Source organism: Stomoxys calcitrans, chromosome 1 (genome assembly GCF_963082655.1).
Source record: "Stomoxys calcitrans chromosome 1, idStoCalc2.1, whole genome shotgun sequence".
Classification (NCBI taxonomy): domain Eukaryota; kingdom Metazoa; phylum Arthropoda; class Insecta; order Diptera; family Muscidae; genus Stomoxys; species Stomoxys calcitrans.
The window spans coordinates 102,409,747-102,434,246 of record NC_081552.1 but is presented as its reverse complement, the minus strand read 5'-3'; positions in this window follow the sequence as shown (position 1 = coordinate 102,434,246).

Sequence of the window (24,500 nt, the reverse complement as noted above, 5' to 3'; positions counted from 1 at the left end):
ATTTGCAATTTAGTGCCGGGTTCAGCTAGTCTTATAGCCTCAAAAACGGCTAAACCGACAATACACCAATCACGACAATATGAGACTCAAATGAAAGGTATTTAGGAGTAGAAAACGTTTCCGACATCCAGTTGTGGGACCAAGTATTTGGGGTACCACCGCAGCCACCCATACACCAATAAATTGGACATATTTATCGCCCTTGGCAATATGGGGCTCAAATAAAAGAAAGTAGACAGTAGAATCCGAATCAGTTATCCAAATAGGGGGGGCCAAGTTTCTGGAGCACTGCCCCTTTAACAAAACAACCCCCAAAGAGGACAAATTTACCGAACATAGCAATATGGGGTTCAAATGAATTGTCTTTGGGAGTTGACCACGAATCTGATAGCATAACATAACCATAACAACCCCTAAATCGTAAATTTTTAACGGCCATGGCAACATGGTGCTCAAATGAAAGCTATTGGGTAGTAGAGCACGAAATTGATACCCACATTCCGGCCCACCAACCACCACCCAGGGGCCCATTCCCATGATGTCCGTGAGAATATCCGGCTCTAATCAAGTTTTTTTAAGATGGAGAACATCTAACATCCAAACTTTAGTCACCCTAAACCCTCCGAGCGAATTCATAGACCAATAAAGCTCATATGAGATGCACATTAGACATTTATATTGTTACATTGTAAGTCAAGCGACATACATATAGCACTTTCGTAGCATGGTATTTCACTAAAAGCTCTTGAATTGTCGAAAATGAATATTCAAAGGGTAATTTTGTTCCATATATTGTAAAGGAGGCGTAACGGAGAGGGCCCGGTTCAGGAAGTAGCGTCCATAAAATGAAGACGCCTCCTCACTAATTCAGGCCATATTTGTGGGGCCATGTAAAACTTCTTTACGTACGGCTATAAAAACTATGTGTCTTGACATTGAGCTAAAATTTGATGCGGAAAGCACTGCGAGAGGCGGCCGCTGTTCTTAGGTGAAATGTTTGAGGGAAAATTTACACTAAGACGATGTGAGTGCAAATCGAGCATATCCAGATCCTTCACGATTTCGACCAAATTTAACAGCCATATTTTTTGTGATTGAGGAAAACTTTGTGTAAAATATTGAAAAGATCAGAAGATAAATGAGCAGTGAAAAAGGACTAATATATAAAACTGAACCGATTTGTATAAAATTTAGCAACCGTCTCAAGAGTCATGGAAATTTAATGTCCCAAATTTTAGGGTTTATCGGTTGACCAAAGCCGTTATTATTGCAAACCTATGTATATGAGGGCTACATTTAAATATGAACCAATATCTTCCCAATAAAATAAACTTCGTCTCTATGCAATAAGAAAAGTATTTGCAAAATTTGAAGATAATCGGATGAAAATTGCTATCTTAAAATTAACATGAACAGATCTATTCATACCTAAATACTAAAGCGTGATTCTGAGTTAACCCTTTTACAAAGTGCACTACATTAAAATACCCTGTACCACAGTATTGGTGTAGGGTACAAAAAGTTTCTTATGATATACTGTATAAATTACTGACCTTGCTCCATAATCATTAATCTATGATCATTTAACTATGATTATTTTTATGATTTTAATCTCTTGGCATAGTCAAGTAGGCCGTCAATTATTCGACAATCTTCTCGAACCCAGAGAAACGCGAATATAATTTCAATGTTGAGTTTTAGCACTGTTGTGTATAATTGATTCGAAACTAACTTTGATATGTAGCATTCCAATTTATACATTCCCTTAAAGATCTGTAAGTCCATGTACACATATTTCGTTCTTCATGCATATTAAGTGGAATATAATAAAAATATTTTAAAATCTCTATTCCCGTTTGTGGCTGTTTAATCGCCCATAAATGCGATCCAAATAAACAATAGAGCATAACTGACCTAGAACACCTGGTCAGTGCGTGATCACTGACGATTCTATAAATATGAGTATAGTTGTGCGCGTATTGTCGACAGCGGGTGTCTCGACGCTCGGATGGTGAGCTGCTACTGTTTATTTGAGATTTTAAATCAGTTGTCGGTGATCATTCTTATGCTATCAAAAGCCCGAGTATTTCTTTATTGCTCTACATGAATGTCTTCTGCTTAACATTTGTTCATCAACAAATTGTGAGTTTTGTGTTGGTCACAGTGGCACGAGATTGTTACAAAATCTGATATGAAAGTTGAAATGAATGATACGATTGTCACTTTCGACGTGTTAACTTACAGGTGTCACTTTTGCATCATTCCTGACCAAGGACTGCTCACTATCCGCAAATCCTGGCCAATGACTGCTCCCTCTCTGATCTCTCTGTGACTAAAACAATAACAACAAAATAAATGAATTATACATAACAATGATTGTGCACACGGTAACAATTGGCTACAAAACTACAACAATGATTTTTATAACGAATAGCATAGGTTTATCTGAATCCCTTTACTGATTTATGAATTTGATCAATTATTTGAGCCCGATATTCTCATGGGGATTATAGGAGCAAGAAGGCTCCCAGGATGGCGGTTGGGTTTTTGGCGGGTAGTGTGGATCCCCAGAAACGTGGTCTCGCAAGTGGGTACGAATTTCTGGATCTACTCCCAAATACCTTTCATTTGAGTCCCATAATTGCCTTGACCCGTAAATATGTATGTCCGATTAATAAGTGTTTTCGGTGTGAGTTGGTCCACAGACACTTGGCCCTGAAAAAAATATCCACATCGTGCTCTTCTCTCAAATACCTTTTATTTTAACCCCATATTGCCATTGGTTAGAGGGAAGTTTGTGGGATGAAGCGTACCCCAAAATTGGTTATCATATTTGTTTTCTAATCTCAAATACCTTTCATTTGGTGGGTACATTTGTACTTTTGGGGAAGGGGCGGTGCCCCAAATACATTATCCCACATTTGGATATCAGATTTGTATTATAGTCCTTAATAATTACGATGGTCAATAAATAGTTGTTGTTTTTGGGGTGTTTTTAGAAAAGTGTAGACCTCCAGAAATTTTTTTCCGAAAATGGGTATCAATTTCGTGATCTACTCCTCAATATTTTTCATTGGACCCCACATTGACCTGATCGGTAAATATGTCCGATTTATTTGTGTGTTGGGGAGTGAGGTTGTCCCCCAAATACTTAGGCCTGAAAATAAATCAGCATCGTGCTATACTCTCAATATCATTTTTTTGAACCCCATATTGCCAATGGAGTCAAAGTTGGATATCAAATTCGGTTTTCTAATCTCAAATATCTTTCACTTAAACCCCTTGTTGCAAAAGTCAGCAAATATGTCCGCTTTGTGGAGAGCTTCGTCTGAGGCCCCATAAAGTATATATATTCTTGATCGTCGTGACATTTTATGTCGATCTAGCCATGTCCGTCCGTCCGTCTGTCTGTCGAAAGCACGCTAACTTTCGAAGGAGTAAATCTAGCCGCTTGAAATGTTGCACAAATATTTTTTATTAGTGAAGGTCAGTTAGGATTGTAAATGGGCCATATCGGTCCATGTTTTGATATAACTGCCATATAAACCGATCTTGGGTCTTGAAATCTTGAGTCTCTAGAGGGCGCAATTCTGGTCCGATTTGATTGAAATTTTGCACGTGGTGTTTTACAATAGTTTCACTTCCAACAACTGCGCTATGTATGGTTTAAATCGGTCCATGTTTTGATATAGCTGCCATGTAAACCGATCTTGGGTCTTGAGTTCTTGAGCCTCTAGGGTGCGCAATTTTTATCCGATTGGAATGAAATTTTGAGAGATTGAATTTTTGCACGAACGAATTTTGATATCCAACAACTGTGCCAAGTATGGTTCAAATCAATTCATAACCTGATATAGCTGTTATATAAACAGATCTGGGGACTTGACTTCTTGAGATTCTAGAGGGCGCAATTTCTATCCGATTTGGCTGAAATTTTGCATGACGTATTTTATTATGACTTTCAACAACTGTGTCAAATAAGGTTCAAATATAAACCAATCTGGAATCTTGACTTCTTGAGCCTCGCAATTATTATCCGATTTGCTTGAAATGTTGAACGACGGATCCTGTGATGACCATCAACATACGTGTTTATTATGGTCTGAATCGGTCTATAGCCTGATATTTTACTTCTTGGGTCTCCAAAGGGCGCAATTCTTATACGAATTGGCTGACATTTTACACAGGTCTATAACATATAATTTAATTGTGGTCCAAACCGGACCATATCTTGATATCGCTCTAATAGCAGAGCAAACCTTTTCTTATATCCTTTTTTTGCCTGAGAAGAGATGCCGGGAAAAGAACTCGACAAATGCGATCCAAGGTGGAGGGTATATAAGATTAATTGGAAAAAGTTCGGCCGGGCCGAATCTTATATACCCTCCACCGTGGATCGCATTTGTCGAGTTCTTTTCCCGGCATCTCTTCTTAGGCAAAAAAGGATATAAGAAAAGAGTTGCTCTACTATTAAAACGATATCAAGATATGGTCCGGTTCGGACCACAATTAAATTATATGATGGAGACCTGTGTAAAATTTCAGCCAATTCGTATAAGAATTGCGCCCATTGGGGCTCACGAAGTAAAATAGAGAGAACAATTTATATGGGATCTGTATCGGGCTATAGACCGATTCAGACCATAATAAACACGTTTGTTGATGGTCATGAGAGGATCCGTCGAACAAAATTTCAGGCATATCGGATAATAATTGCGACCTCTAAGGGTCAAGAAGTCAAGATCCCAGATCGGTTTATATGGCAGCCATATCAGGTTATGAACCGACTTGTACTTTATTTGACACAGTTGTTGAAAGTAAAAATAAAATACGTCATGCAAAATTTCAGCCAAATCGGATAGGAATTGCGCCCTCTAAAAGCTCAAGAAGTCAAATCCCCAGATCTGTTTATATGACAGCTATATCAGGTTATGGACCGATTTCAACCATACTTGGCACAGTTGTTGGATATCATAACAAAATACTTCGTGCAAAAATTCATTCAAATCGGATAAGAATTGTGCCCTCTAGAGGCTCAAGAAGTCAAGACCCAAGATCGGCTTATATGGCAGCTATATCAGGTTATGAACCGATTTGAACCATACTTGGCACAGTTGTTGGATATCATAACAAAATACGTCTTGCAAAATTTCATTCCAATCGGATAAGAATTGCTCACTCTAGAGGCTCAAGAAGTCAAGACCCAAGATCGGTTTATATGGCAGCTATATCAGGTTATAAACCGATTTGAACCATACTTGGCACAATTGGTGGATATAATAACAAAACACGTCGTGCAAAATTTCATTCTGATCGGATAAGAATTGCGCACGCTAGAGGCTCAAGAAGTCAAGACCCAAGATCGGTTTATATGGCAGCTATATCAGGTTATGAACCGATTTGAACTATACTTGACGCAGTTGTTGGATATCATAACAAAACACGTCGTGCAAAATTTTATTTCAATCGGATAAGAATTGCGCACTCTAGAGGATCAAGAAATCAAGACCCAAGATCGGTTTATATGGCAGCTATATCAAAACATGGACCGATATGGCCCATTTACAATACCAACCGAAGTATTTGTGCAAAATTTCAAGCGGCTAGCTTTACCCCTTCGGAAGTTAGCGTGCTTTCGACAGACAGACGGACGGACGGACGGACAGACGGACGGACATGGCTAGATCGACATAAAATGTCACGACGATCAAGAATATATATACTTTATGGGGTCTCAGACGAATATTTCGAGTAGTTACAAACAGAATGACGAAATTAGTATACCCCCCATCTTATGGTGGAGGGTATAAAAATTATTAATATTTGGGAAATTGTATCGAAACGGTTGTGAAACAAAACAATATACGCTTAAGCGCTCAAATATTCTGATATACCTTTATTAGCGTCAATTACTTTGATGGAGCAATAAATGATTTAGGTTAGGTTGAGAATAGGGTTCGGATATTAATCCGCAACATGCCACTATAGACATACACCTTAGCCAGTAATCGGCTTGTCGTGCGCTCTAACTATTAAAAGAGTTGCCTTGAAAAAGGAAATGTTTTGTTAGGCATTCCGTGCTGCTTACAAAATTCTAAATTGTTTTTCATGCCACGCCACTAAGTTCGTTCATGCCTGGCATTGTGTCCAGGCACGAGAGCCGGGCAATGACATGGGAAATGATCCAACGTCTCACCATCTTCCCCGCATGCGCTACACATGCTATCCCTTGCTGCACCGATTTTACATAAGTGTCCGGTATGATAACGAAAGCTGTACTGACCTTCTTCTTATTTCCTTTCAGTAATAGCCTCATCTTCTCACGATCTGGACCTCCCCATAGGATTTTCGCCGTCCTACCGACCGTTTCGCTGTTCCACAGGGTTACATGCGCATTCGTCGCCAACGCCCTTAACAAGGACTGCGTCAACCCAAAAGGCTTCGGGTTAATCAAGTTTATTGACGGCAGTTCTCTGGCCTTCACTGCCTAATTGTCTACTTTCTCATTCCCAGTTACTCCGGATCGTGCCATCCTTAAAGAAGGCATTAATCTCCTTTTACATTCCAAGACTGTTCGTGATCTTACCGTCTTGGTTGTTATTGCCCTTATTGCTTGTTTACCGCCCATAAAGTTGTTCATACTCGACGCCCTCGTGTTAGCACCACTCAACTTCACGCATTCCGCGATCGCCCGAATCTCCGCCTGCAGGACTGAATTATGGTCAGGTAGTCTAAAACAGATCTCTGTCCCTGGGTTCTCAATGCAGATTCCCAGGCCCATTCTGTCATCTAGCTTTGATCCATCAGTGTAACATGATCTTCTAGATGGCAATGTTAGTGTTCCGTAAATCTAAGATTATGCCGCTGACAGCAGTGCCTCGCACTCGACCTTTCAGGTTTCCTATCGTTGTCTCGATTATACCGCGATGGTATGAGCTACCTCAAAGCCGCAGTAAATAATGTTCTTATCACGCTCCTGTAGATTCGGTGGACTATCCTCGGATTCAAGCCCATTTCGAGCTTACGGCCCGTCTACATAGTGCCCAACATCTGTAAGTCTTCATGGTATGCTCCTGATTGTGACACTTCTAATTCAGTTTCCTGTCTAATACATTTTGCCCATGGACATTCCACTAAGGAACAGGGGCAAAGTTCTCATCTTTCAATGAGTGCAGTCCAATTAAAGTTTTAAGCTCAATGATAAGGGGCCTCCTTTTTATAGCCGAGTCCGAACGGCGTGCCGCAGTGCGACACCTCTGGTGAGAAGTTTTACATGGCATATTACCTCACAAATGTTGCCAGCATTAGGAGGGGAAAGCCACCGCTGAAAATTTTTTCTGATGGTCTCGGCAGGATTCGAACCCAGGCGTTCATCGTCATAGGCGGACATGCTAACCTCTGCGCTATGAAGGCCTCCTAATATCGCACCTAATTATTTGATCTTGTCACATATCGAAATTGTTCTATTAAAGAAACGTGGTGCATCACATTGGCCCCCCTTCGTCTTCGGCGTGAACAGGCAGATTTCAGTATACTCTGGGTTAACATTGAGACTCCTGGGTCTAGCCGAGTCGTGTGCCATCTGCAAGCACCTTTCGACGCTTCTGCATAGCTGGTTCGAAGCTAGAAGCATTATAGAAGCATTATAACGTCGTCTGCGCAGCAGACGGGTTCATATACCTCCTCAGTCAGCATACGTAATAGGTCATTTATGATGGTTGTTGTTGTTGATGCACTCTGTTGTACACTGAGGCTGCAGCCCTTGCCGATGAAGGACTTCATCGGGTCAATCCGGCACGTACTACCGGCTGTCATGGTATTGTATTATGGCGGTCACCCATAGGAGTGGCGATAAAATGCCTCCCTGTGGCGTGCCTTGTGCTACCTTCTCCCTTATACTTATGTCATTGGACACACAATTTATCCACCTGTTCCTTAGCATATGGTTTATCCAGTCTCTAAAGACCGGGACCACCCGATACTGCTCAAAGGATTGAATGAGTGTGTCGGTCCGCACATTGTTAAAAGCCCCCTCGATGTCAATGCATACCGCGAGCGTGTACGTTTTGGCATCGAAGGATTCTTCTATCTTATGTACAACCTCGTGCATGGCTGTCTCCACAGACCTTCGCTAGACATAGGCATGCTGTTTGTATTTGAGCTGTTCGCTGGATGTCCTACTCTTTATCGTGGTGTCCATAATACGTTTCATGGTTTTGAGTAGAAAGGATGTAAGGCTTATAGGTCTGTAGGCCTTTGGTGTCGCATAACTTCCTTGCGGTGTTTGGGTATAAATACCACCCTTGCCTCCTGCTAGTCTTTCGGAGTATACGCAAGTCCCAGGCACGCTGTGAAAATATTGGCCAGGAGGGGCGCCAGATAGTCTGTCTCCTTCTGATAAGTTTTCGATCAATATCATTATTCCAAGATGATTGATTGATTTTCTCCGCCAGAGCGTGCGTAGCTGTCTCGCTCCGGTTGAGGTTTATCTGGATAACCTTGGTCAGTGGTCTTCCTGTAAATGGGTTTCTTGGGAACGGGTGATGATCTCATCGCCCGCTCCCTGCTCATTAGGTAGCATTGACTTTCCTATCACTGCACTGCCTACTGTTTTCGTATTAGGTTCTCTGACTATCCTAGTCTTCCGAATATTTATAAAGTCGGTAATGGTTCCATCGTCGGCTCCCTGGCTGCATTGGGACTTCTGTCACTGTGGGGCCTGATGTTTCAATATTAGGATCATTACCTATCCTAGTCTTCCGGAACGGTGATGGGTTTATCGTCGGATTCCCGTTCGTTAGGCTATGTTGGGTCTCTCGCCCCTGTACTACCTGCTATTTTAGTATTTGGATCTTAGCTTATCCTAGTCTGAGACGGGTGAAGAGAGACGGTGATTGTCTCGTCGTCAGCCTCCTGTTTGTTGGGCGGTATTGTGTCACCTGCCACTGCACGGCCCGATGACTCAATATGAGGGTTGTCTAGTCTAACGCCATGCCTTTGGTCTGAGCCAAACTTATCACGGTGACTTTATCAATGCCAACAACAAAGTTCCTTCCCCCTTTTCCTCCCTGTGGGAGACTTCCCACTTCTCTGCGACCAAACCTTGGCTTTGCTTGCGCGAGAATACCAACATGCGTACAGTCGCAAATTTACTGTCCCATCCTCTGTTGAAGACCGTTGCCTTTGTAGGCTGGGGAATGTCCATCTTTCTCACAAGGCCGAGCTTTGTGCCCTCTCAGGGACAGTGTTTGACGCTATCAGTACCGACGGGCTGTTTGACACAAAACGCAGCGTAAATATGTCTCCTCTATACTCGCAGCTTATAATTTGTATGAGGGGACCCTCTACAGAGTTCCACACATGTTCGAAAATCCGCTGGTTAACCAGATCCTCCACTTGGGACCGATGATCTGGTAGAATCCTACTGGATGCACTGCACAATTTTAAATCAATAACACAAATTCTTTTATTGGACCGATTTCAGCAATTTTTTTAATTGAATGTAAAATTTTTTTAATTGAACCTAACTTTTAATTTTTTCTGTCCATGAAGATTCAGGGCCGTGCGCTCTTCCTTCGTTCATTTTCCGACTTTGTCTCCCTTTGCAGGACACTGTCTGGAGTCTCCGTTGAGGGAAGACTGGCTGGATTTTCCCGAGTACTTGAAAGCGGGGAGCTCTTTTTCTTTTTGTTCTTCAGCATTTTAGCAGTGTTATGCTCTTGAATATCTTTCCAACTTCCGTTGAAGTGCTAGGAATGTCTGTTTCATAGCGAAATGGAAACACGTCCACTCCACTCAACGGCTTTTTAATTCAATAAAAGATTTATCCGCTAAAAGTTTTGTGTCAAACGAAATACTTGAAGAAGTTTTCGATTTATTGGACTTGTGCCAAGTGTTCTGATTTAACAGTTGTCAAACTAAATCTTGATGCCACGGAATTGCTCTAACCCCATGGCATAACTCGGAAAACTTCTCCAAGAGCGCCGGTCTTAAACTCTTCTTTATAACACATGCGTTTCAAGATGTGTTTCTTTCTATCAACCAAAGTTTCGGTCTTCCCAATCTACACTCAAAAAAAAAAGTGACCCAATGGTTGAATTTAAATGAAATACTTTTGAATAATCTTAAACTTCATATGGCGCTAAAAACATTTTTATTTGTTTTTAGTAAATGCAGATCAAAATATAATTATAACAAATGAACTTCGTTAAGGTTCAACGTTAACTAAGTGACACTTTTAGTTTTCAATGGCTTTGGAAAAATGCCCAACTGTAAATAATTTCATTTTAAGTCCTGCAAACAAAGTTAAATAAAGCCAGTAAAATAACAGAAAAATCTTTGGTGTTTTTAATTATTATACCCACAACCATAGGATGGGGGGTATACTACTTTAGTCATTCCGTTTGTAACACCTCGAAAAATTCATCTAAGACCCCATAAAGTATATATATTCTGGATCGTCTCGACATTCTGATTGGATCTATCCATGTCCGTCCGTGTGTCGAAATCACGATAGCGGTCGAACGCGCTAAGATAGCCGCTTGAAATTTTGCACAAATACTTCGATGTAGGTCATTGGGGATTGCAAATGGTCCATATCGGTTCAGGTTTGGATGCAGCTCCCATATATTTGGATGCAGCTCCCGATTTGACTTCTTGAGCCTCTGGAAGCCGCAATTTTTGTCCGATTTGGCTGAAATTTTTGTTCTGGTTCGTGTTCTGTTATGACTCCCAACAACTGTGCCAAGTATGGTTTAAATTGGTCTATAACCTGATATAGCACCCTTATAAACCGATCTCCCGATTTGACGTCTTGAGCTCCTGGTAGCCACAATTTTCGTCCGATTTGGTCGGAACTTTGCATGCCGTGCTCTGTTACGACTTCCAACAACTGTGCTGAGTAAGGTCCAAATAGGTTTATAACCTGATATAGCTTCCCCTAACTAAATTCATTTTGTATAAATTTTTGGCATAATCCATGGTGGTGGGTTCCCAAGATTCGGCTCGGCCGAACTTAGCACGCTTTTCCTTGTTAATGTTTACCACAATTTCAGGCCGTGTCACGCTGTATGTTCGGCCTATTCTGAGCAGCAGCGGTGATGACTAATTTCTGCTATACCATAGCTGCATATTAAATTTTTTCCCGTTATTGTATTCTGAGTAGAAAAAGAAAATGATTATTTAAACAGGAAGCATAGAGGGAGGGATGATATACTCGCCGAATTTACCTTTTTCCTCCTCCTCCACCGTAGAATGGGATATACAAATTTTGTCATTCTGTTTGCAACTCCTTGAAATATTTATCTAAGACCCTATAAATTATATATTGGGTTGCCCAAAAAGTAATTGCGGATTTTTTAAAAGAAAGTAAATGCATTTTTAATACAACTTTGAATGAACTTTAATCAAATATACTTTTTTTACACTTTTTTTCTAAAACAAGCTAAAAGTAACAGCTGATAACTGACAGAAGAAAGAATGCAATTACAGAGTCACAAGCTGTGAAAAAATTTGTCAACGCCGACTATATAAAAAATCCGCAATTACTTTTTGGGCAACCAATATATTCTTGATCGACATGACATTTTGAGTCGATCTAGCCATGCCCGTCCGTCTGTCCGTTAGTCCATCCATCTGTCTATCGAGAGCACGCTAACTTTCAAAGCAGTAAAATTAGGCGCTTGAAAATTTGCACAAATACTTTTTATTAGTGTAGGTCAGTCTTGACATTCTAATGCGTGTTCAATATGGTCTGAATCGATCTATAGCTTGATACAGCTCCCATATAAACCGATCACCAGATTTCGCTTCTTGAGACCCCACAAGGCGCAATTCTTATCTGAATGGACTGAAATATTACACAATGACTTCTACAATGATCATTTATGGTCCGAATCGGATTATATCTTGATAAAGCTCCAATTGCATAACAGTTTTTATTCATCATTCTTTGTTTGCCTAAAAAGAGATACCGCGCAAAGAATTCGACAAATGCTATGCGTGGTGGAGGGTATACAAGATTCGGCCCGGCCGAACTTAGCACGCTCTTACTCGTTCGTTCATATCCAGATAAATTAGGTCTTTGTTATGTTTATTTTCATGCCAACTTTGGCCGCGTTTTCAATAAAGCGTTCCAATTTTGACGTGTAATCGATGACTCCATCATTGCAGTCGCTGCCTCCCAGGAAGTCGTTTATACCCCATCGAATGCCATAGGGTGCCTCGGAGTTTGTCGCCTCTACGACGACAAAAATCAAATCAAAATAGCTGTGACGATAAGAGGCACCCCTGCTGCACTCCCTTATTGATCCCGAAAGTACGGCTCTCTTTTCCATTGAAACGGGCTGAAACTTCAGCATTCCTATACAGTTCCCTAATTACCAACACGATCTTTTGTCTGAAATGCTTCGCAAAATGGCAAGCACCCAGCTTTGCTCTTTCGATAGTTAGCGTGCTTCCGACAGACAGACTGACGGCCATTGCTAAATAGATTTAGAATGTCAAGACGATCAAGAATATATATACTTTATTGGGTCGCAGATCATTATTTCGAATAGTTACAAATGGATGTCAAAAAGGTCAAGAATTTATGCATATACTCAAGTCGAAGAGCAATATTTTGAGGTATTACAAACAGAATGGCAAGATTAGTTTACACCTATCCTATTGTAATGAAGTTTGTCTTAGTTCTATTATGTTTGTCTGCCTGATTATGTTTCTATTTAGACATCTTTGGGCACGGGTGTATAAAATCATAAATTGTGTCTAAATCGGCTAAAAAATGTCGGTCTCTAGGTTATCACAGAGTTTATTCAGGGGTAAAATTTTTATGACAATTAAAAAAGATTACCAAGATTGGAATGTAAGAAAGAGGTTAATGCCTTTTCTGAAGATGGCACGGCATGGTAAGGGACAGACGATTTGGCAGTGAAGGCCAGAGAACTGCCGTCGATAAACTTGGTTAATCCGAAGCCTACGAGTCGACGCAGTCCGATTTAAGAGCGTGGGGGACAAACGCGCATGTAACACTGTGGAACAGCGAAACAGTCGGTTGGACGGTGAAAATCCTATAGGGTGTTTCGGATCGTGAGAGGACGAGGCTATTAGTAAGAAGAAATAAGAAGGTCAGTAAAGTCTACCCCCTAACTAATGTAGCCCCTAACTAATGTAGCCAACATTAGATAGGGGGTAAACACCGCTAAAAATTTTCCTGATGTTCACGACGGGGTTTGAACCCAGACGTCCGTCATAGGCTGACATGCTAACCTCTGCGCCACGGTGGCCCCCATTGATTTATGACAATTCATTAATTTATTTATGAATTGTTATGTTTATTAAAACAAAAATACTTTTTATTGCTTAAGTAAATAAAAAATATGTTATTGTTAATTTTTATACCCACCACCGAAGGTTGGGGGTATACTCATTTTGTCATTGTCATTGTCATTTTGTATATATATTCTTGATCAGCGAAAAAATCTAAGACGATCCGTCTGTCTGTTGAAATCACGCTACTGTCTTTAAAAATAGAGATACTGAGCTGAAATTTTGCACAGGTTCTTTTTTGTCCATAAGCAGGTTAAGTTCGAAGATGGGCTACATCGGACTATATCTTGAAATAGCCCCCATATAGACCGATCGGCCGATTTAGGGTCTTAGGCTAGTAAAAGCCACATTTAATATCGGATTTTGTTGAAATTTAAGACAATGAGTTGTGTTAGGCACTTCGATATCCGTCGTCAATTTAGCCCAGATCGGTTCAGATTTGGATATAGCTGCCATGTAGACCAATCCTCCGATTTAGGGTCTTAGGCCCATAAAAGCCACATTTATTATCCCATTTTGCTGAAATTTGGGACAGTGAGTTGTGTTAGGCCCTTCGATATCCGTCGTTAATTTGGCCCAGATCAGTCCAGATTTGGATATAGCTGCCATATAGACCGATCCTCCGATTTAGTGTCTTAGGCCCATAAAAGCCACATTTATTATCAGATTTTGCTGAAATTTCGTACAGTGAGTTGTGTTAGGCCCTTCGACATCCTACGTCAATTTGGCCCAGATCGGTCAAGATTTGGATATAGCTGTTATATAGACTGATCCGCCGATTTAGGGTTCAGATTTGGATATAGCTGCCATATAGACCGAACTCTCGATTTAAGGTTTTGGGCCCATGAAAGGCGCATTTACTGCCCTCTGACGCCGAAATTTGGGACAGTGAGTTAAGTAATGCCCCGTGACATAATTCTGCAATATGGTACAGATCGGTCCAGATTTGGATATAGCTGCCATATAGACCGATCTCTCAGTTTTAGGTTTTGGGTCCATAAAAGGCGCATTTATTGTCCGATTTCGCCGAAATTTGGGACAGTGCGTTATTTTAGACTCATCGACATTATTCTGCAACTTTGTCCAAATCGGTGCAGATTTGGGTATAGTTGCCATGTAGACCGAAATCTCGATTTAAAGTCTTGGCCTCATAAAAGCCGCATATATAATCCGATTGCACTGAAATTTAACACAGTGACTTATGTTATACATAATTGAACAATGACTTGGACTTATTAGTATTTGGTCGAAATCGGAACATATTTCGATATAACTGCTATGGGATAGAAGGTAGTTTACATATATACCCGAGGTAGTGGGTATCCAAAGTTCGGCCCGGCCGAACTAAACGCCTTTTTACTTTTTGTTTTATGCGATTTTGTTTTAAGTTTGTAACCAAAATTTTAATTTGTGCGATTTTTCAGAATTTTGGAACGAATCACTTGCTCTTATAAAGTAGAGAGCTGGAGTATCGTTTTATTCGAATTTGATTTACGCTTGTTTTTTTTTCTTTTTTTTGAAACGCATCAAACTACACCTGAGTTTATATTTTTTCGAAGCATATACTGAGCAAATACCAAAGAATGACAAGAAACTTTCTAGCATTAAATAAAGTAAAAACTATAAATTCCCCTAACACAAATAGCTTTTAAAGATATTATCGCGATATCGAGTGGAGTGGTGTTCCCTTTTCATTAAATATTTTTAAAAATTGTGAAGAAAGTTCATAATCCACATTTCGGTATCATCAGTTCTAACGAATCTAAACAAGTAAAAGCGTACACAGTTCGGCCGGTCCGAATCTTATATACCCTCCACCGTGGAGCGCATTTGTCGAGTTCTTTTCCCGGCATCTCGTCTTAGGCAAAAAATGATATAAGAAAAGATTTGATCTGCTATTAGAGCGATATCAAGATATGATCCGGTTTAGACCACAATTAAATTATATGTTGGAGACCTGTGTAAAATGTCAGTCAATTCGATTAAGAATTGCGTCCTTTGTTGGCTCAAGAAGTAAAATAGAGAGATCGATTTATATGGGAGCTGTATCAGGCTATAGACCGATTCAGACCATAATAAACACGTATGTTGATGGTCATGAGAGGATCCGTCGTGCAAAATTTCATTCCAATCGGATAAGAATTGCGTCCTCTAGAGGCTCAAGAAGTTAAGACCCAAGATCGGTTTATATGGCAGCTATATCAGGTTATGGACCGATTTGAACCATATTTGACACAGTTATTAGATATCGTAACAAAACACATGGTGCAAAACTTCATTCTAATCGGATAAGAATTGCGCCCTCTAGAGGCTCAAAAAGTCAAGATCCAAGATCGGTTTATATGACAGCTATACCAGGTTATGGACCGATTTGAACCATACTTAGCACAGTAGTTAGAAGTGATACTAAAACACTATGTGCAAAATTTCAGTCAAATCGAATGAGAATTGCGCCCTCTAGAGGCTCAAGAAGTCAAGACCCAAGATCGGTTTATTTGGCAGCTATATCAAAATATGGACCGATATGGCCCATTTACAATACCAACCGACCTACACTAATAAAAAGTATTTGTGCAAAATTTCGAGCGGCTAGCTTTACTCCTTCGGAAGTTAGCGTGCTTTCGACAGACGGACGGACATGGCTAGATCGACATAAAATGTCGCGACGATCAAGAATATATATACTTTATGGGGTCTCAGACGAATATTTCGAGTAGTTACAAACAGAATGACGAAATTAGTATACCCCCCATCCTATGGTGGAGGGTATAAAAATTATGGAAAATTTATTGCAATCACTGACTGTTAGACGTCTTTTATTTATTTTTTTTATTTTGTTAAAAACGAAACATTGAAACATGTACTTTACTGACTTTAATTGGCTATAACAAAACATTTGTTCAGCATTCCAAGCGCCTAGATCTGATTTTTAGTCGTCCCGGTTTGTGTATACCACAATGCTCGTCTTTAAAAGGCTTTTGCGATGGAGCTTCTTCATTCATTCTGACAACATGACCTAGCCATCGCAACCGTTGTATTTTGATACGTTTAACTATGCAAACGTCGTCATGGAGCTCATACAGTTCGTGGTTCATACGGCGCCGATACTCTCCATCAATGCAAACTGGTCCATAAATTGTACGAAGCATATTTCTTTCGAACATTCCAAGTAAAGCCTAGTCTGCTTTCTGCTTTGCTTGACCTATGGTTCGGAACCATATAACAACACGGTATAGTGTACTCTTTGCCTGTCGAGAGGTGGCCTTGTTACTAAACTGCTTACTCAATCCAAAGTACCATCTGCTTGCCAGTACAAGTCTTCGCTTTATTTCAAAACTGGTATCATTCGTTTCGATTACGGCGTTGCCGAGGTAAATAAAGTTGCTGACTGTCTCAAAATAGTGGTTTCCAACATTCTCCATTTTCTTTATCTGCTCGGTTGTACAAGGCGTTTTTGGAATTGATACCATCCATTTCGTTTTATCTCCATTTACTGCCAGACCCATTTCACTGATTCTCTTTCAATTCATTCGAAGGCTGTAGTTACTTCTTCCGATAACCGACCCAAAATATCGATTTTGTGGCCATAGACAAGTTACATGTGTTGTCTGTGAGTATTGTGCCATATTTACTCACATCTGCATCTCCTCCAGCAGGATATCAAAGACATTACACGATAAGCTGTCTCCATGTCTGAAATCACGTTTGGTATTGAATGGTTCACAGAAATTCTTTCCTATTCTTACTGAGAAACGTGTATCAGCAAGTGTCATCCTGCAGAATTTTATTAATGTTGCAGTGATACCAAACTCAGACATGGCTTGAAATATCTTTGAATGGATAGGACTGTCGAAAGCGACTTTGTAGTCAACGAAGAAATAGTAATAGTTGACCTTTCCTTTTGGTTCTTTTCCAGGACTTGAAGCAGTGTGAATTTCTGGTCTAGGGTGGATTTACCAGGCCTAAAGCCGCATTGACAGGGCCTAATTATTTCATTGATTTTAGGCTTCAATCTTTCACACTGTACGCTCGAGAATATCTTGCATGCGATTGGGTAGGAGACTTAATCCTCTGTAGTTGGTACATTCCGTCTTGTGTACGGGACTTAGTATGATGATGTTTCAATCATCGGGTATGCGTTCTTCTAGCCAGATTGGGCAGATAAGCTGATGCATACGCCTTATCAGCGAGTCGCTCCCTGTCTTAAATAGTTCAGCGGCTTACCCGCTGCCTCGTTGTTCTTCAGTGGGTCCACTGGTACATGGACTTCATTCTGACTAGGAGGTTAACAGTGTTCTTCTTGGAGCCACTGTTACTTGGACTTCATTCTGACTTGGAGGTAAACATTCTATACCATCATCAGGGATTGGTTTTGCGGTATCCTCTTCGTCGTTATCGTCGGACACTAGCAGCTGGGTAAAATGTTCTTTCCATATTCGAAGCACACTACGCAGAAAAAAATAAAACCTAGGTCAATTAAGAAATTTGTACAATCAATCAAAAAATTTGCTGAAATTACCAATATAAAGAAATTTGTATCATTGATTAGGTCGGGTTAGGTTTAAAAGAGGGTGCGGATTTTAATCCGCTCCATGCCACTATGGACATAAACATAAGCCAGTAATCGGCTTGTTGTGAGCCCTAAATACTAAAGTTAGAAATTCTGTACTACTCACAAAATCCTTAATTGTTTTCACCTCTCATCATCTCCATCCCCACTCGTCGTACACAGGCCGTCACTTGTCGCACCTATTTTGCATATGTGAGTAGTCCTATGTGTCCCGTTATGATACCGAAAGCTATACTAACCTCCTTCTTACCTACGAAGCTCCGGTAATAGCCTCATCTTCTCACGATCCGGATGTCCCCATAGGATTTTCGGCGTCCTACCGTCCGTTTCGCTGTTCGTCGATCACGCCCTTAACTCGGGATACGTCGACCCTAAACCCTTCGGGTTAACCAAGTTTATTGCCAGCAGACCTCTGGCCTTCACTGACAAATCGTCTGCTCTTTTAAATTTGGAAATTGCAAATTTGGCAATGAACATTCCATTAAGGAGCATGCGCATACTTATCACATATCAATGAGGGCTGTCTGACACAAGTGTTAGCTCATTGATAGGGGGTCTCCTTTTTAAAGCCGAGTCCGAACGGCGTGCGACACCTCTTTATGAAATTTATGCATGGCTGCCATATTAAATGGTACAGTACCTCACAAATGTCGCCAGAATTAGGAAAGAATAACCACCGCTGAAAATTTCAGCGTCATAGGTCGTCATGCTAACCTTTACGCTACGGTGGCCACCGTAATCTCGTCATTCCATCTTACTCCGCTATGACCAGGAACCCAAACGATGCGGATTATGCCATACTCACAGAAGGTTTCAATCTTCTTCTTATACTCTATATTGTCCATAAAGATGCTCACACTCGACGTCATCGTGTGAACACCACACCACCTCACGCATTTCGTGATCGCCCAGATCACGTATTATGGTCAGAGAGTCTAAAACAAATCTCAGTCCCTGGGTTCTCAATGTAGACCCTCAGGCCCTCTGTCCTTTAGCTTTTATTCATCTTTGTAGCATGAACATCCAGATGGCAACACCAGGGTTGAATCAATTCAAGACTTTGCCTCTGGCAGCAGTGTATCGCACTCAATCTCAAGAGTCATCTCAGGTATCCGATGCGAAACCTCTTCTAATCCATCCGGGTTTCCTATCGTCGCCTCGATTATCTCACGATGGTATGACCTGCTCCTATCCTCCATCCATTCTTCCTTAGTCTTATAGCCGCAATGGCTGCCTCAAACTTAATATTGGGTTGCCCAAAAAGTAATTGATTTTTTAAAAGAAAGTAAATGCATTTTTAATGGAACTTAGAAAGAACTTTAATCAAATATACTTTTCTTACACTTTTTTCTAAAGCAAGCTAAAAGTAACAGCTGATAACTGACAGAAGAAAGAATGCAATTACAGAGTCACAAGCTGTGAAAAAATTTGTCAACGCCGACTATATGAAAAATCCGCAATTATTTTTTGGGCAACCCAATATATATGTCAATGGGTCGGTTATCTAGAATAGTCTCCAGTACCCTAGTAGGCGTTGTCCTCGTCACTTCGTCTATGCGAAGACAAAATGTTCTCTGAACCTGTTGTATTAATCTTAGGTTAGGTTGAAAAGAGGGTGCAGGTATTAATCCAACCCATGCCACTATGGACATACACCTAAGCCAGTAACTAAAACGAAAATTTTAAGTTAGGAATTCCGTGCTACTTACAAAATCCTTAATCGCTTTCAATACCACTCCCCGAAGTTGGTTCATGTCTGGTGTTGTGTCTCCACCTAGGTGCCGGTATCTGTTAGACGCGAAAGCCGGGCGATGAAAAAGGAAATGCTCCAACGTCTTATCATCTTTCCCGCATGCCCTACACATGCTATCACTTGCCGCACCGATTTTACATAAGTGAGCTCGTAGTCTCATGTGACCCGTTATGATACCAATAGATTTACTGACCTCCTTCTTGCTTCCTTTCAGTAATAGCCTCGTCTTCTCACGATCTGGATCCTCCCATAGGATTTTCGCCGTCCTACCGACCGTTTCGCTGTTCTGTCGCCCACTCCCTTAACTTTTGACTGCGTCGAACCGAAAGGCTTCGGGTTAACCAAGTTTATTGACGACAGTCCTCTGGCCTTCACCGCCAAATCGTCTGCCCTTTCAATTCCCCTTACTCCGTTATGGCCCTGCACCCAAACGATTCGGAATTTCGCATCCTCAGAGAAGGCGTTAATCTCCTTCTTACACTGCAAGACTGTTTGTGACCTTACCGTCCTGGTTGTTATTGCCCTTAAGGCAATTTTACTGTCGGTAAAGATGTTCACACTCGAGGTCTTCGCGTTAGCACCACACCACTTCACGCATTCCGTGATCGCCCGGTGGTCACCCATAGGAGTGGCGATAAAATGCCCCCCCTGTGGCGTGCCCTGTGCCACTTTCTCCCTTATACTTATGCCATTGGACACACAATTTATCCACCTGTTCCTTAACATATGGTTTATACAGTCGCTAAGGACCGGGTCCACCCGGTACTGGTCTAAGGATTGGATCAGTGTGTCGCTCCGCACATTGTTAAAAGCCCCCTCGATGTCAATGTATACCGCCAGTGTGTACGTTTTGGCGTCGAAGGATTCTTCTATTTTATGCACAACCTCGTGCTGGGCAGTCTCCATCGACCTTCCCTTGACATAGGCATGCTGTTTGTATTTGAGCAGTTCGCTGGGTGTCATACTCTTTAGCATGGTGTCCACAATACGTTCCATAGTTTTGAATAGAAAGGACGTAAGGCTTATGGGTTCAAGATTCCGGCGTCTCCGTGAGTCCCTTCGTATGTTGTGGAAAATGGGTTTTCATCAAAAGGCTCAACATGTCCTCCGTTGACTCTGCTCTCACTCCCATGTCGTCTACTAAAGTTTCCGTTTGGACATGGGTTCTTTAGACAAACTTTTTTATCTTCGCGGCGTCATTAACGCTATCGACCTGTTCAAAGAAAAGCTTCCAGGAGGCACTTTTGCTGCTCTGGTTATTTTATTATACACATCCTAATAAACTTCGGCTCTTTTACGACGTGCCCTGTTAAAAAGTCTGCGGACCTCTTTCCAATATTGCGAATCTACCCGATTATGCAGGGTTTTTCTTGGGCTGATTTGCTTTCCCAAAGAGGACAACTATCTTCGAAGGACCCCACCAGTGCAGTCGTAATCCTGTTGACATCTTTGTCAATATCTTCTATGCTTGGACAATCTAAATCATCTTGTCCAAGTCTTCTTCTGAGTAGCCTTCCGAATTTTTTTTCCAATTGGTTTTCAACTTAATCCGAAAGGTTATCGGTATATCATATATAATATCTCCTTCCTATCTTATTGACAATGGTAGCGGTGTTACCAGTATTAAGTGTTATTAGGTCGTTAGTATTCAAGAACTCCGTCAGGGCTTGGCGCGGCTTATTAGTGTTGGTACTACCCTACGAAATGTGGTGAGAGTTCGCATCGCACCCCATTAGTGTCTCGTTTCCTGTCTGTCCTGCTTTCCTTACCAGCCGTTGCAGTTCCGACTTGGGTGGCGGCAACTCTGGGGAAAATATAGAATAATTGGAAGTTGATATGATTCAGTCCAGTAACTTTGTTCCGGGTCGTCCATGGCTCCTGAATTAAGGCAATATGAATCTTGCCCTTGTTAATTTTCTCCATCAGAGCGTGTGTAGCAATCTCGCTCCAGTGGAGGTTTATCTGGATTACCTCAATCATTGGTCCTCCAGTAAATGGGCATCTTGGGACTAGGTGATGATCTCAACGTCTGCTCCCTGTTCTTTAGACTGCATCGACTTTCCTGTCACCGCACTGCCTAATGTCATCGTTTTAGTTTCTTTGCCTAGTCTAGTCTTCCGACTTTTTATAAAGTCGGCAATGGTTCCATCGTCGGGTCCCTGTTCGTTAAGCTTTATTGGTTTCAATTCCCTGTACTGCCTGATGTTTCAATACTAGGATCTTTGCCTATCTTAGCCTTCCAAATCTTAAGTAAATGGGATTCTTGGGAGTAGGAGATGGTACCATCATCGGCTCCGTGTTCGTTGAGTTGCATTGAGTCTCCTGTCGCTGCGCTGCCTAATGTTTCAATACTAGGATCTTTACCTATACCAGTATTCCGAATCTTTAAGTCGGTGATGGGTCCGTCGTCGGTTTCCTGTTTGTTAGGCTGTGTTGGGTCTCTCGCCACTGCCTGATATTTTAGTATTAAGATCATTGCTTCTCCTAGTCTTTCCAATATTGAGAGATGCCTTGATTGCCTCGTTGTCCGCTCGCTGGATGTTGGGCGGTGTTGAGTCACCTGCCACTGCACGGCCTGATATTGCATAATGAAAATTTCTGCCTATCCTAGTCTTCCCAATCTTGAAAAAGACAGTTTTGCTCCCGTAGTGCGCCATGCCTTTAGTCTTAGCCAAACTTGTCACGGAGACTTGATCAATGCCAACCACAAGGAGAGTTCCTTCCTCCTTCTCCTCCCTGTGGAAGACCTCCCACTTCTCTGCGGCCACGAATCCTTGCTTGCCCAAGAATACCAACAAGCGATCCGTCGCAAAATTACTGCCCCATCCTTTGATGAAGACCGTAGCCTTTGTGAGCTGGCGGATATCCATTTTTCTCACTAGGTCGAGCTTTGCACCCTCCCAGGGAGCGTGAATACCTCTGTGGAATGGATAGATGTGTTCGTAATAAAAACTAATTCAAAACTAAACTTTATTATACAGAAATGAATTTCTTGTACATTGTCAAAATTATACTAAGCCTATGTGATAAATATTCAGAATAATAAACAAAGTTGTTTTTACGAAATAATAAAATTATTCTAAGGTTACTTTGATAAATATTTAAATTAAGAAACACAGTTATTTTCACAAAGTGTGCCACCACAATACTCCTCCCCCAGTGACAACGTTAAGTTTTAATTCTCACAGTTTTTCCTGATCGTAGAGTTCGTGAATGAGAATCATTTGGTACTGGTTGAGGTGATATGGATTTCGTTGGCATTTCGTCTTTCAAGATTAAGGCTGGCTTAAGGCGATCAACAGATATCGTCTTCCGTTTTCCATTAACATCAACTACAAATGTTTTTGCTCCTCTAGATAGAACAGGAAAAGGTCCTGTGTATGGAGGTTGTAATGAAGCTCGCACAGCGTCGTTTCGGATGAATACAAATTCTGCTTCTTTCAATGCATTTGGCTCATAAATATTTGAATCGCCATGACGGTTAACCTTCTTTGCTTTGACGTTGTTCATATCAGCTTTAAATTGTGCAACCCAATCAGAACGCAATTTACTAAATTTCGATTCAGTAAAGAATTCACCTGGTAATGTAAGCTCCATACCATATACTGACGCAGCAGGCGATACGCTTAAATCATGATTGATAGATGAACGTAATCCCAACATTATTATTGGCAAAACCATGGACCAACGTGGGTTTGCGTGACACATTAAAGATGCCTTAAGTGTTCGATGCCAACGTTCGATTTGGCCATTTGACTGGGGGTGATAAGGTGTCGTATGAGTAACACGAATTCCAAGCAACTTTGAAAATTCTCGAAACAGTTCCGACTCGAACTGTCGCCCTTGGTCTGTCACCACCTGAGAAGGCACTCCAAATCTTGCTATCCATCCACTAAGAAATGCTTTAGCCACAGATTCGGCTGTTATGTCTTGCAATGGTATAGCCTCCGGCCAACGTGTAAATCTATCGATACAGGTAAGACAGTACCTATACCCTTCCGATGGCGGAAGAGGTCCAACAATATCGATGCTGACCACTTTAAATCGATCATCCGGCACTGGAAATTGGCCAATAGCACTTTTTATATGACGTCCCACCTTGGCTTGTTGACATCTAAGACAAGTTTTCGTCCAAATGGAAATATCTTTCCTCATGTTTGGCCATACAAACCTAGTTGATATCATCTTAACTGTGGCTTTTGAGCCCGCATGAGAAACGTTGTGTATCATATCGAAGACGCATTTTCGAAAACGAGGTGTGATATAAGGTCTTATTTTATGAGTTGACACATCACACAGAACTTCCGTTTTCGAGTCAGAAATTTGGAAATACTTCAGCAGCAAATTTGATGATTGCGGATTTGATTGTAGTTGTTTGAGTTCTTCATCATTCTCTTGATCTTTGGAAAGTTCCGAATAATCCAGGGAAGATGGTAAAGATATTGCATTAAGTCGTGATAGAGCATCTGCAGTGATATTTTCTTTTCCAGGTACATGGCGAATATCCACTGTATGCTGTCCAATAAAATCTAGGTGTCTAAGCTGGCGTGGAGATGCCTTATCGTGACGTTGATTGAAAGCAAATGTTAATGGTTTATGATCGGTATAGATACAGAATTGGCGTCCCTCAAGAAAATGTTGAAAATATTTAACTCCAGAGTACGCCGCCAAAAGCTCGCGATCATAAGCGCTATACCGAGTCTGAGTATCTGATAACTTCTTTGAGTAGAATCCAAGCGGTTTCCATTCACCATCAATGAGTTGTTGAAGAACAGCTCCCATACCGATATCGGACGCATCCACCCATAAAGATGTTTCGGCAGACTCAACGGGATATGCCAAAAGTGCAGA